The 14,290-nt window shown below is 46.4% G+C and overlaps 1 pseudogene; it reads left to right on the plus strand.

Annotated features, from left to right (window-relative positions):
* The first annotated feature begins 10,387 nt into the window (after positions 1–10,387).
* LOC140393414 (U2 spliceosomal RNA) lies at positions 10,388–10,624 on the plus strand (annotated as a pseudogene).
* The last annotated feature ends 3,666 nt before the right edge of the window (positions 10,625–14,290 follow it).

Consider the following 14,290-nt stretch of genomic DNA (forward strand, 5'->3'; position numbering starts at 1 on the left):
TTGAAGTCAGCACATTAGGGAAAGTGGAAAAAACAGCCAGGGGTCTTGCTCCTGGACTCTCATCCAGTGATCGACTGAACAGGATCACTTGTGATGCCTGCGGTGTATTAAGATTGCATTGAACATTTTGCACTTGAGGCTGCCATACACAAATGTACCAGCGGAGGGAGGCTGTTAGGAAGAGATAATAAAAGATCGATGTTCAGCAGCTCATGCAGTTCTATTCTCAATGTCTCTGGATGAATATGTAACTATTACTGTCCCAAGAACTTCACAAAAACTTTTGAACCCCCATGACCAAATAACATAGCGACATTCCTTGCCATGACTCACGTATGAGTGTGATCAGTTGACTCGATATTCAGGAGGATGCAGCAATGCTCAGACACACTCATGCCAGATCTCTCTTGCTTAGTACTGTCCTACTGAGGTTGAACCCAGAACTTCCCTCTACATGATTCATGAACACTGTAGTGTTGTGTGTTCTGATGTACAGATGAACCAACACGGTTGTATTTGGTACAACGCTGTTTTATTTCAACTTGTTATTTACAGTTCTGTCTTGATACTCTGCACGTGGTGACTCCCTGTGTGTGATGTTAATCAGGTCCTGTCCTTGTCCTGGTCTCCAGATCTACTGGCCACCAGGTGTCGTGTTTCTTCTCTTAGACTGTCTCTGTCCTTGTCTATGATTCGTTGTCGTGTTGTGTGTGCTGATTTGTCTGTTGGTGTGTCTATCATGATATGTGTGTTTGAATATCATGACAAACACCACACTCCCCAGCACAGATCTCTACAACACAATCAAGGAATGTCAACTGCATTATTTTAAAAATGGATGTTCTGATGCAAGGTCACAGGACAGAAATGTTGGGCAGGATTCTCCGGCCCTGCTCCGGGTCGGAGAATCGGCAGGGGGGGAGGGGGGGGGGGGCGCGCACAATTAACGCGTCACCGGTCCACCGATTCTCCAGTGACCGGAGAATCGCCGCCATTGGCACCGGTGCGGTCGGTGCGGCGCCAGTCGGGGGCTCCTCCACGATGGCCTGGCCCGCGATTGGGGGCTAGCAATCGGCGGGTGGGCTTATCCTGGTGGGGGCCTATGTTCCTCCGTGCCGGGCCCATGTAGCTCTCGGCCATGTTGCGTCGGGGCCGGCGCGGAGAAGGCAACCCATGCACATGCGCGAACTCGCGCCGGCCGTAGAGCATATGCGTGGACCCGCGGCGCCTGTTCTGAGTCCCGGATCGGCAGCTGGAGCAGCTTGAGGCTCTCCAGTGCCATGTTGACCCATCGTAAGTTCTTCACATAATCCTGTTGCTTGCTCGCTGATAGCTACAAAATTAAGGAATCTCAACTCCATGACTTTGTGCCCAAAGCACGGATGCACAGAGCACGTGGCGTTAGTGTATGTGTTGGGCGCTTAACCTTCTCTCTGCCGCTGTCCCTGGCGGAAAGATTCCATTGTTCATATTTAAAGGATGGTCACGGTTGGCCTTCATTTTTTTACCTTTAAACTTTATTTCCAATACCTGATTTTTCCAGGTTTATGACTTTTTACTACTGAAAATGAAAACAATTTCAGTTGAACATGCTCATCCTTACATTTGCACACAAACTTTGTTTTGAATATATTTGCATTTCTTTAGACATTTAAGCAAGTATAGAAAAAAGTACAGTCTTGTTTTTACTTGGCAAACTATGACTTTAGACAAGATGAAGTAACACATACAATGTCACAAAATTTTTTATTGGTTTCACTGTATTGCTCTGTCCAAACATCCAGTAATCTCCTTCTCCATTCTCACCAAAAGCACTGACTACCTGGTTTCCAGAGAGTGGGGACACAAAGTGATGACTGTAGGTTTATTCCAATGTTGACATGTGTCAGCCGTATTGACTAGCCTCATTTGATCAGTATTCCTCACTGACAAACCTGGCCTGGCTTCCCCCTTACTGGCCAGTAGTTGCATCCACTCCAGTCACAGACCACGTCCCAACCAGTATGACACGTCATGGGAGTGCAAGCGAACATTGTGCCAGCTGTTGAACAGCTTGACCACGGAACTGCAGGTCACATACTGCCGATCGGCGGCGGGTAACGAGCCGAGCAGCGCGCAGAGCACAAGCACCAGAGCGGAGTTCCGAGCTGGGGCCATTACTGTCAGCATTGCACGCCCACGTGGACGCCATCAGCCCTTGTCCCCACCCCCAACCCGCGGCGCACGCGAGGTGACCAGAACAAAGCCCAGAACACGCCACCCCTTCAAAAGCTGCAAGCAATCGGGGACTGTTCGTGGCCGGCATTCTTAAAAGCCGGTTGCGGCCGTTGGGGCCTTCTTCCTGCGATCGGGAACGCCACAACTGATCGCTCCGTCGCTTACCCGACACCCGCCAACGACCCATCCATGGGTCATGACCCTGAGTTTGAAAAACCCTGATCTCCACCAGAAAGTCAAAGTTGAGTTGACACACTTGGAAGAACTGGGGATCATAACTGGTACAGTTCTCTGAATGGGTGGCCCCTCTCATCCCTGTCTTAAAACCTGACTGCTCTGTCAGGATTTGCGGTGATTTCAAGCTCACCATAAACCAAGCAGCCCAGCTCGACAAGTATCCGATTCCTCAGATAGAAGACTGCTATGCAAAGTTGGCGTGAGGCCTGGTGTATTTGAAGCTTGACTTAAGGCTTGCCTATTTACAACTTGAACTGGACGGGGACTCCAGGAAATATGCACCAATCAACATACACAAGGGAGTTTTACAGTGTACAAGGTTGCCTTTTGGTACATCGTCTTTTTGCAGAATTTTTCAACAGGCGATGGAGAATTTGCTGCAAGGAATCCCAAAAGTCATGATGTACTTAGTGACGTCTTGGTAATGGGGACTTCACTGGAGGAGCATCTGGCCAGCCTGGAGGAAGTCCTTAAAAGGTTCAGAGATGGTGGCATCAGACTAAAAAGAGAAAAGTGCGCATTTCAGGCCAGTTAGGTCGTATATTTGGGATTTAAGGTCGACACACCCTTTAGAAGCTAAGGTGAAGGCCATCAAAGAGGTCCCTGCGTCGAAGAATGTTGCAGAATTGAAATAGTTTCTGGGCATGGTAGATTACCACCGTCGATTCATCTTTACTTTGGCAACTATATTAGCGCTGGCGAACCTCCTTTTAAAGAAGCACAAAGATTGGCGTTGGAAAGGGCCACAAAAAACAGCTTTCCACCAAGTCAAACACGCCCGACAGTTGTCCAGCTTGTTGATCCTTTTCAACCCAGTCAAACTGATCATTTTGACCTGCAATGCAGGATGCTGTCCCACAAGATGGAGGACGGCACTGACAGGCCCATCGACTTCACCTCCTGAACACTCACTGATGGAGAATGAAAGAATGCACATAGCTGTGATAAATGGCATTTAAAAAATCCCATCAGTATGTATACGGCCACCATCTCACCATCGTATCCAACCACAAGCAGTTACTGAGGTTACTCGGCGAGGATAAACCAATCCTCCTTATCGCTTCGGCCAGGGTGCAGTGGTGGGTCTTGTTATTGGCAGTCCACAGCTGCGTTTTCTACCATTGACCAGGAATGCACATCTCCAATACGTTTTTTAAAGAAATCTAGGATATCCAATTTGTTTTTTCCAATTAAGGGGCAATTTAGCGTGGCCAATCCACCTACCCTGCACATCTTTTTGGGTTGTGGGGCGAAACCCAGGCAAACACGGGGAGAATGTGCAAACTCCACACGGGCAATGACCCAGAGCGGGATCGAACCTGGGACCTCGGCGCTCTGAGGCAACCATGCTAACCACTTGCGCCACTGTGCTGCCCTCACATCTCCAATACTGATGCCCTGAGTCGGCTCCCATTCCTCCAAAGGCTGGCACTGCCACCTGTGTCACAAGAGGTTGTCCTGGCGTTAAATTTTCTGCATACCTTGATGGTCTCCTCGACCCACATCAGGAACTGTATCCAATGTTACTTGGTCCACTCGAAGGTCAAGCAAATACTTCTAAGTGGATGGCACCACTAGTCAGATCAGCTCAGGCACTACCAACTGAGGAAAGATTAACTCAGTTGTGAAGATAGAGCATTGTTCTGGGGCTCCCCAGAAAAGAGTTGCACGGACGCACCCTAGCCAGACTAAGATGAACATGTTGACCAGGAACAACATATGGCGGCTGGGCATTGACAATGATAGTGAGAATCTGGTTCATCTGTGTGACTTCTGTCAGACAGAGCAAACCTTACTGTCTGTGGCCTACCTGCATCCATGGGAGTGGCCTGGCAATCGTGGACAAGTTTACACATTGATCTTGCTAGTCCCTTCCTGGGAAGATTGTTCTTGATACTGGTGGACGACCATTCCAAATGGCTGGATGTCCAGGAGATGGGGACCACAACCTCAGCGGCCACCATCAAAACCCTGAGACGCACTTTGCTATTCATGGCCTCCCAGTGGTATTGGGTTTCTGATAATGGCACAGCTTTTACGGGGGAGGAATTGCACTGTTCCATGCGGCCTAATGACATCAACCACATCCAAATGGCCCTTTATCACCCAGCCTTGAACTGCTTAGCAGAAAGAGGGGTGCAAACTTTGAAATCTGCAATGAAAAAACTAGATAGCCCTTCAGCCTCAGATTGGCTAATTTCCTCCTCTCGTACAATACCACCCCTCACATTACTACTGGGGTCACACCAGCAGAGATATTAATGGGTTGTCACCTTCGTACTTGGACCTGGTGCTCCTCAATTTGGTGGGGAGGGTGGAGGCGAGGCAAGCTACACAAAAGAAGTATCGCGACTCGGTAAAAGGCAACAGATCGTTTAAAGCCGGCGACCAAGGGTTTGTGCGGAACTTGGCATCGGGTCCATCGTGGTTACCTGGGAAAATTGTGGCAAAATCTTGTCCTGTCTCATACCTGGTGGACTTACAACAGGGACAAATGTGGAAGCAGGAAAGACCATTTAAGGAGCCGAGAGGCCGCAGCCCCAACAACTGAACAGGTGGTTCCGGTGGGCACTGCCAACGCCTCTTTGGTGGAGCTCAAAGCAAGGGAACAGCGAGGGGGGTTCGGAAGAGGCACTTGTTGAGACTTTGCAGAAACCTCCTCCTGTTGGCAAAGACACTGCTTTACTGATGGAGGAACCAGTCAGGGAACTGAGGCGTACCACCAGGCTGAAAAGGTTCCCTCATAGACAAGCACCAGAGCGGACTATACTGCATTACCCCACTTGGCGTTTCTGACCTCATTATATATAGTCAACAGTTGTTATATATGTGTTGGGAACTTAAAGGGGGTGGGATGTGATAGCGTGGCCCCTTTAAGGGGGCTATATTTTGCAGGGCACATGACCCGGTCAGGACCGATTGCGTAGGAGTGCACGGACCCTGACTAATGGTGAACATCATTTCAATGAAGTTTAATTAGCGGGTTTCCCTGTCTTATTGTTCCCCAACATTTGGTGAAGTTTGCAACTGCTTTTCAAAAATTGGAACCAGCTGAAGGGAGCCTGCAACTGGCACACAGGTAAATATTGCCCACCAGGGGTGAGCGACATGCCCGGGCACTATCCTGGCCTTGGCCCTGGCAATACCATGGGGTAGCGACAGGGGGAAATGCCAGAGGACCGTGCCAGGCAGGGCACTGCCAGAGAGATCAGCCACGGGGTTCCATCTGGGGGAGGGTTTCCCCTTGTAGGTGCGTGTGGGGGTTCACCTTGTGTGTGGGGGAGGGGTGGGTTTCCCATGTCCATAGGTGGGTGAGGGGTCTCCGAGTGCATTTGGTGGTGGTGGGGGGGGGGGGGGGGGTGTTGTGTCTTATATTAGAGATCGAGGTGCCCTTTAAAAATACCAGCGTGACAGCTTGGGCCATGCCTCCAGAGTTCTTCTGCACAGAGAGCTGGTTTATCTGGAGAGAAAACCCCGCTGTTAGGTGTGGTTGCGGGGATAGGGTAGGGGAGTGGGCAGAGGCCGAGTCTGCAAACTGTACGGTTTCCTCCCCTCAGCCAGCACTTTGTGCAGAGAATGGAAAGTTCTGCCCAGTAAGTGCTGGAAAAGTTCAGACCAAAGATGTACAGGTTAGGTGGATTGGCCGTACTAAATTGCCCAATTGGTTTTCAGGGTTAAGTATGATTTTGGGGTTGCAGGGATAGAGTGGGAGCCTTGTTAGGCTGCTCTTTCAGAGGGTCGGTGCAGATTCGATGGGCTGAATGGCCTCCTTCTGCACTGTAGAAACCCTTTGAATCCTCGTTTCCACAAAGGATTGGATTGGATTGGATTTGTTTATTGTCACGTGTACCGAGGTACAGTGAAAAGTATTTTTCTGCGAGCAGCTCAACAGATCATTAAGTACATGAGAAGAAAAGGGAATAAAAGAAAATACATAATAGGGCAACACAACATATACAATGTAACTACATAAGCACTGGCGTCGGATGAAGCATACAGGGTGTAGTGTTAATGAAATCAGTCCATAAGAGGGCCATTTAGGAGTCTGGTGACAGTGGGGAAGAAACTGTTTTTGAGTCTGTTCGTGCATGTTCTCAGACTTCTGTATCTCCTGCCCAATGGAAGAAGTTGGAAGAGTGAGTAAGCCGGGTGGGAGGGATCTTTGATTATACTGCCCGCTTTCCCCAGGCAGCGGGAGGTGTAGATGGAGTCAATGGATGGGAGGCAGGTTCGTGTGATGGACTGGGCGGTGTTCACGACGCTCTGAAGTTTCTTGCGGTCCCGGGTCGAGCAGTTGCCATACCAGGCTGTGATGCAGCCTGATAGGATGCTTTCTATGGTGCATCTGTAAAAGTTGGTAAGAGTCAATGTGGACATGTCTTCCTTTTACCGTCCATTGTTCATTTTCTTCATCCAATGCCAGTTATGGCAGCATGTTCGCACAGTGGTTAACAGTGCTGCCTCCCTGCCGCAGTGACCCAGTTTCAATTCCAGCCTTGGGTCACTGTCTGTGTGGAGTATACACGTTCTCCCCATGTCTGCGTGGGTTTCCTCCAGGTTCTCCGGTTTCCTCCCACAGTCCAAAGATGTGCAGGTTAGGCAAATTGACCATGCTAAATTTTCCCTTAGTGTCCAGGGATGTGCAGGTTAGGTGGAGTTGTGGGGATAGGGTAGAGGAGTGGCCCGAGGTAGGTTACTCTTTCAGAGGGTCGGTGCAGACTCGATGGGCCGAACGGCCTCCTTCTGCACTGTAGGGATTTTATGAATCTATAAACTCCTTGCTCCTGTGCCTGCCATCACAAGCCCTCACCCCATCCTCTTTCATGCATTGCCCTTCCTGCACATTGCTCCCCTCGTCTTCATCAGGCCAACAAAACAGCCCTGACGGGTTTCCTTTCTGACCTCTGTTATTCAATAAAACTGACAACATCTTGCATTTATCTAGCCCCCCAAAACATAATAAAATGTCACAATGTGCTTCACAGCATCATGATCAAGTAAAAATAGACACCGAGTCAAAGAAGGAATTCTAGGAACAGCTGACCACAAACCTAGTTAAAGAGCTTTAGGGAAGGATTGCTGATGGTGGGATGAAGTGGGAGTGCGATGCGGACAAGAAACAACATATTGAGGAGCGCAGAGCTCTTGTGGCGCTTTATGTTGTGTTCAGTGACTCTGACTGTTAATTATTTGCTTGGTAACCTCATCTATATAACTACATATTTGTTAACTGTTTGCATATTCAATATTAACAGTTGAGTAGTAATAATTGTAATTTTGTAGTTTACATATCTTTGTTCTTAAATGACGTGTTGCCTGGCCTCTGATAAACCACTGTTGCAAGCAACTTATATCTAACCTAATTGAGGTAGTTGGAATGGCGGACTTAAATTTGATTCAAACTATGTGATCTAAGGCAGTTTACTGAGCCAAACCTAGACACCATTCTCACCTCTGCTGGAACTAAGCAATTACATTGCTATGCTCTTGCCATTATGTACCTCGGTACCAGAGTCCAGTTTGAATGGGTTGCAGATGTTGATCAATCTGCGCACAGCAGATCTGAGCAGAAGAAAGTGACATGGAAACATAGAAAATAGAAGCATGAGTGGGCCATTCGGCCCTTTGTACCTGCTGTGCCCGCCATTCATTATGATCAATTTAGTAACCTGTTCCTGTTTTCCCCCAATATCCTTTGATCCCTTTAGCCTCAAGAGCTACATTGAACTCCTTCTTGAAAACATACAGTGTTTTGGCCTCAAATTGCTTTCTGAGGTAGCATATTCCACAGGCTCAGCCCTCACTGTGTGAAGAACCTCTTTCTCATCTCAGTCCTAAATGGTCCATCCCGTATCCTTAGACTGTGACCCCTGGTTCTGGACTCCCCCACCATCGGGAACATCCTTCTTGCATCTATCCTATCAAGTCTCCTTAGAATTTTATAGGTTACTGTGAGATCCCCCCCTCATTCTTCTGTTATATTCTTCGAAATGTCATCAATGTACAGGGAGGCTTTGAACTGAGTACCTCCACTGCCTTGGGTCATCACTCCTCTTACACCTGAATCCTTCGTGCTGAACTCAGCAAAGGGTTCTATACAACACACAAACAGAATGGGACAGAGAGGGCTGCCCTGCCTGACTCCAGATTGGAAAGCTTTCTGTTTTCCACCAGTTGACTGAAACTGCACGACTGCTGTTCACATAGAGCAGTTGGAACTAATTGTGGATTCCCTCCCCTAACTCTATATTGGAGAGCACATCCATCATGTAGGTGTGCGATAGTCTGTCAAATACCTTCTCCTGGTCCATTCTAATGAGGCAGGTATAGGAACATAGGAACATCACACCCCTGCCCTACACATAGGCAATTGTATAAAAGCAAATTACTGCGGATGCTGGAATCTGAAACGAAAGAGAAAATGCTGGAAAATCTCAGCAGGTCTGGCAGCATCTGTACGGAGAGAAAGAGCTAACGTTTCGAGTCCGATGACTCTTTGTCAAGGCAATTGTATCCCTGAGTAGTGCAAGGCTATCAGGGATCTTCCTGCTGGATACAGTGCAGGTCTGGTTAGGGTTGAATACCGGCTCCAGAGCAGACTGGACCCGATTGGTTATGGCCTTGGACAGAATTTTATAATCCATATTCAGCAGTGAAATGGGTTGTCAATTTCTAATTTCTTCACTTTCCCCCTTCTATTTGTAGATTAGGGTAATGATGCCTTTCCTCATGGATTCTGATGTGCTCCCAGCCAGAAGCATACTGTCATATACTTCCAGCAGGTCTGGGCCGATCCAATCCCAAAGAGCCGAATACAACTCAGCCGGTAAGCCAGTACTTCCGGGATTTCAAAGGATTCAAGGGCCTTAGTCAACTCATCGAGAGTTAGGTTTGTCCAGGCTTTCCTGCTCAATGTCGTCTAAGACCTCCATGATAGACAACATGAAGGACTGAGAGGCAGTGCCGATTTTCCGATCCTCAGAATGACAGACTGCAATGACTTTCATCAAGATGTCATTTTCCTTCAGGCTGCTGATCACAGAGTCTCTCGTATCTTTTGGAAGAAGAAACCTGAGCATGTCTCACCCTATTCCATGGTGGTGACTCTGGACTGGAAGATGATCTTGGAGGCATCTAAGGCAAAGAACGAGGCTTGCTGGCTCTTCACCTCCTGGAGACCCTCCTCGACATCAACCCCCGTCGTCTGCAGTCATGGCAGATTTTGCATGTTTTTCAGGAGTTGGGACATTCCGCAGCCCCCCCCCAGTCTTTCTGTCTTGTCTGCTAAATGCCTTTTGAGGTAGAAAAACCTCTTGGTGTTCTCCTTGATTGCTTCCCACCAGTCTGTCAGGGGCTCAAAAAGGGTTTTCACGGTTCTCCAACCTTTGTAATCGCTCTTGAGTTCCTCCATATTCTCTGAGGTCAATAATTTCACATTCAACTTCCATGCGGCCGCAGCCCCCACCCGCCTCCTCCAACTCCCTGGTCCTCTATCGGTGACAATCAGCCAGTGGCTAGAGAAGAACACCGGTTTGACATCGGTGGATCTGACCATGAAAGCTCTGGACACAAACAGGAAGTCCATCCTGGAGTGGGTAGACCAGGCACTCCGTCTGCAGGGCTGCTGAAGATGCTGTGCTGCTTGGCATCTTTTACCATCCCATCATGTATCTGGATGGAGGGCGGCACATGGTGCAGTGGTTCGCACTGGGACTGCGGCGCTGAGGACCCGGGTTCGAATCCTGGCTCAGGGCCACTGTCCGTGTGGAGTTTGCACATTCTCCCTATGTCTGTGTGGGATTCACCCCCACAGCCCAAAAGATGTGCAGGTTAGGTGGATTGGTCACGCTAAATTACCCCTTAATTGGAAAAGAAAATAATTGGGTAGTCTAAATTTAAAAAAAATGGAGAAAAAAAATGTATCTGGATGGGGATCGCTTCTCGGCCCTTTGGCTCAGATCAAGTGTCGTATCGCTTCTCGGCTTTTTGGCCAAGATGAGCGGGAGGTCAGGTGTAATGCCTGGATCTGGTATATCTCTCTTGTGGGGACTATGAATTGGATTCAATTTGAATTGGTTTTTGGAGCAGGCGGGGAGCTGGATTAGGGGTTTGCCCCTGTCCACACTCTGAGCTCTGGCTTTGTAACTCTGATAAAGTCATTTAAAAAAAATCTGGATGGAGCATCCAGGGCTGTTGGCCCTGCCAGATTGTCCAGGCGTATCGATGATGCAGTTGAATTCACCGGCCTGGAAGTCACCATCAGCAGTGGGAGCTGCTGAAGGACAGTCAGTCGCTCATTGTTTTGAGACAGGACATACACGTCAATTAACCAGAGTGGATTATTCTTGTACAATACCTCTGCTATTAGGAAGTATGATCTGGGTGTGACTTGTCTTAAAACTTTAGCTATGTGTTGCCATCCACCTTCAGGATTTTGTATACATGCATAGTCTCCTTCTTTTAATTTTGATAAAGGTTTTGTGTGCTTGTCATAATACTCTTTTTGTTTGTTTTCATGATCTTAGGCGGTTATGTATTTCTTGATGATCCATATTTTGAACAGTAACCTCTGGTAACCTGGTGCAAATTTTTCTACCCATCAACTTCTGAGCTGGATAAGCCTGATGACAATGGGATTGCTCTGTATGACAACAGTGTCAAAGATAAATCTTTGTTGTCATCGCTTGCCTTATTGAATAATTTTTTGACTATTCCTACGCCTTTCTCTGCTTTGCCATTTGATTGAGGATGCAATGGATTTGATGTGATGTGATTAAAATTGTACCTTTCTGCAAATTGTGTCCACTCCAGCTGGTGAAGCAAGGACCATTGTCAGAGACAACTTTTAATGGTATTCCATGGCGAGCAAAAATGGATTTTGCTGTTCGTATTACAGATCTTTCATTCAGCATAATCACCTCGGGATAGTTGGAATAATAGTCGATGATGACTAGCCACGACCTTTAAAGTAGAACAGATCCATACCAACTTGATCCATGGATTGTTCCATACTTACATTGTATAGATTGATGCATTTGGCAAATGCTGCATTCCTGCACGATTGTCCACATCCTTATTAATTCCCGACCAGTGCACAGATTGTCTTGTTCGTCTACGACATTTTTCAATACCTTTATGACCCTCGTGTGTCTGTTCCAAGATACCCTGTCGGAGGCATGAAGGAATAACTATCCTGTCTCCTTTGAGTAGGAATTTGTTAATTACTGTGAGGTGATACTGTGAAAAGCTGAGCAATATCCATTGGCCAACCTTCTTTGAGGTATTTGATTAACTTCTGGAGTGTCAAGTCCTTTTCTGTTTCTTCTTTGATTATTTGTAGCTTTCTGTCAGACATCAGTATCATCCCAGCAACAAATGAGGCTTGTGCTTCTACAGCGCGTACAATATCTGAAACCGTGGCATCAGTATCATTTGTGGCTCTGAATAGGGAATCAGTAACAACTAAGTCTTGTCCTGTGTCTTTATGCTGGCCATTCAAAATCTTGGTTCTGTGTATCCTTTCAACTAGGTTTAATTTATCACAAGCATCCACCCCAATTAGCAACGATTTACCATCTTCTACTATCTCAAATTCAATTGGTATTACGATGTCACCATTTCTGACAATGAGACAGCAGGAAACTCTTGTGGCAATGGTATTCCCATTATAATCAGTTAATCTACAGGTAGATTTCTATATTTGCGGTGTACGGTATGCTTGTCTTAAGTACTTCTCGGATATTACATTTGTGCGTGCTCCTGTATCAATCTTAAATGGAATTTCTGAGCCATTTATTTCTAGTAGCACAGTTCACTCTTTAATTATCTTTGAGAGCTGTTGTACTGGTTTGTTATTACAGTCCAGTGCATTTATCCTAGTAACTGCATCAACCATGAAAGTATCCTTTAGCATGTACCAGGAGTAATCTTCGTTATCAGTTAAAATATTTTGTCCTTTTTCTTCACTTTGAACACTTTGGATCTTTCTGTAGACATGGTAGGATTTTTAAAATGTCTTTACTGGAGAAGCTGTTGAGAAACGATTGATTGAAACAATGTGGTTGAATTTGCAACAATTGGAACATTGTTTGCCTTTTGCCAGACAATTTTTTAAACTGTTGGGGTGGCCACTGCGCATGCACGTCATCACGCTCGTGATGTCACTCTCAAAATGGCTGCCAACCGTTGTACACAGTTTTCTGGGCTGCGACACAGCATGAATGGCGTCAGCCACGTTTACCGACTTCGCGCCTTTTTCGTTTGCCATGAACTCCGCCTATTCAGAGGATGCTTGTTCACTGGCTTTACACATATTAATCGCTTCATCAAGCAGCAAAATCGGTCGTCTTAGCATTTATTCTCGCAAACATTCATAATTTATCCCAAATACAACTTGATCGTGAAGCATTGAATCAGCAACAGAGGAAAAATTACACGACTGCGCTCTTAACTTTAAAGCAGTAATGAAAGAATCTTCCGATTCTCCATTCATCTGCAGCCTTTTTCTGAACATGTAGCGCTCATAGGTCTTGTTCACCTGCTTTTTGCAGTGTGCATCGAATTTCATTAGCACTATGTTATACTTTGTTTTAGCCTCATCTGCAGCAAATCCAAAGGAGTTATAAAGCTCTATTACTTGCGTTCCAGCCAAATTAAGAAGAACGCTATTTTTCTCTGATCGGAAGCATTTTTTAGCACGGAGGCAGATAAGAAAACTTCAAACTGTTGTTTGAAGAAAGCCCAGTTTTGACATAGTTTACCATTTGTTCTGAAGTTGTCAGGCTTCTTGAGACTCTCTATCTTACGATTTGTCTTCTGTGTAGATTTTCTGATCGACATAGAGGCATGATTGTTTTCTTCAATCTTCTTAAAGCTAACCTGTCTAATCTAACAGCTTATTATTTGTACAAATATGCCCCTGGTACCATGTGGTGTTTTTGTGTTACTAAATTTAGGATGGTTGGCATAATGTTTACAAAGACCCCAAAATAGCTTTTAATGGAACAAAGCTATAAATGTATTAACACTACTAATTTGGATTTGACACTTACTCCTAGATAATACACATAGAACATAGAACAGTACAGCACAGTACAAGCCCTTCGGCCCATGATGTTGTGCCGACCATTTATCCAAATCTAAGATCAACCTAATCTACAGCCCTTCAATTTATTGCTGTCCATATGCCTGTCCAAAAGTCACTTAAATGTCCCGAATGACTCTAGCTCCACCACCTCCGCTTGCAGTGCATTCCTCGCCCCACCACTCTGTATAACCTACCTCTGATATCTCCCCTATACCTTCCTCCAATTACCTTAAAATTATGTCCCCTCGTTTCAGCCAGTTCCGCCCTGGGGAAAAGTCTCTGGTTATCCATCCTATCCATGCCTCTCATCACCTTGTACACCTCTATCATGTTGCCTCTCTTCCTTCTTCGCTCCAGTGAGTAAAGCCCTACCTCCCTAAACCTTTCTTCATAAGACATGCCCTCTAGTCCAGGCCGCATCCTAGTAAATCTCCTCTGCATCCTCTCCAAAGCATCCACATCCTTCCTATAATGAGGCGACCAGAACTGGACACAATATTCCAAGTGTGGTCTAACCAGGGTTTTATAGTTGATAATAAACACGTAATCTACATTTATCTACGACTAATCTCTACACTATAACATTAACTATGATCTGCTCTCACTTACACTATCTTTCCTTCAGTCTGTCTTTACCCTTCTCCTCAACCTCTCTCCCATAATGTCTTATATACTTGTACATCTAGCTCCCTCTAGTGGTTGAGTTAGACATTTCAACAACCAAAGAACAATACAGCACAGGAACACGCA

Source organism: Scyliorhinus torazame, chromosome 16 (assembly GCF_047496885.1).
Source record: "Scyliorhinus torazame isolate Kashiwa2021f chromosome 16, sScyTor2.1, whole genome shotgun sequence".
NCBI classification, from domain to species: domain Eukaryota; kingdom Metazoa; phylum Chordata; class Chondrichthyes; order Carcharhiniformes; family Scyliorhinidae; genus Scyliorhinus; species Scyliorhinus torazame.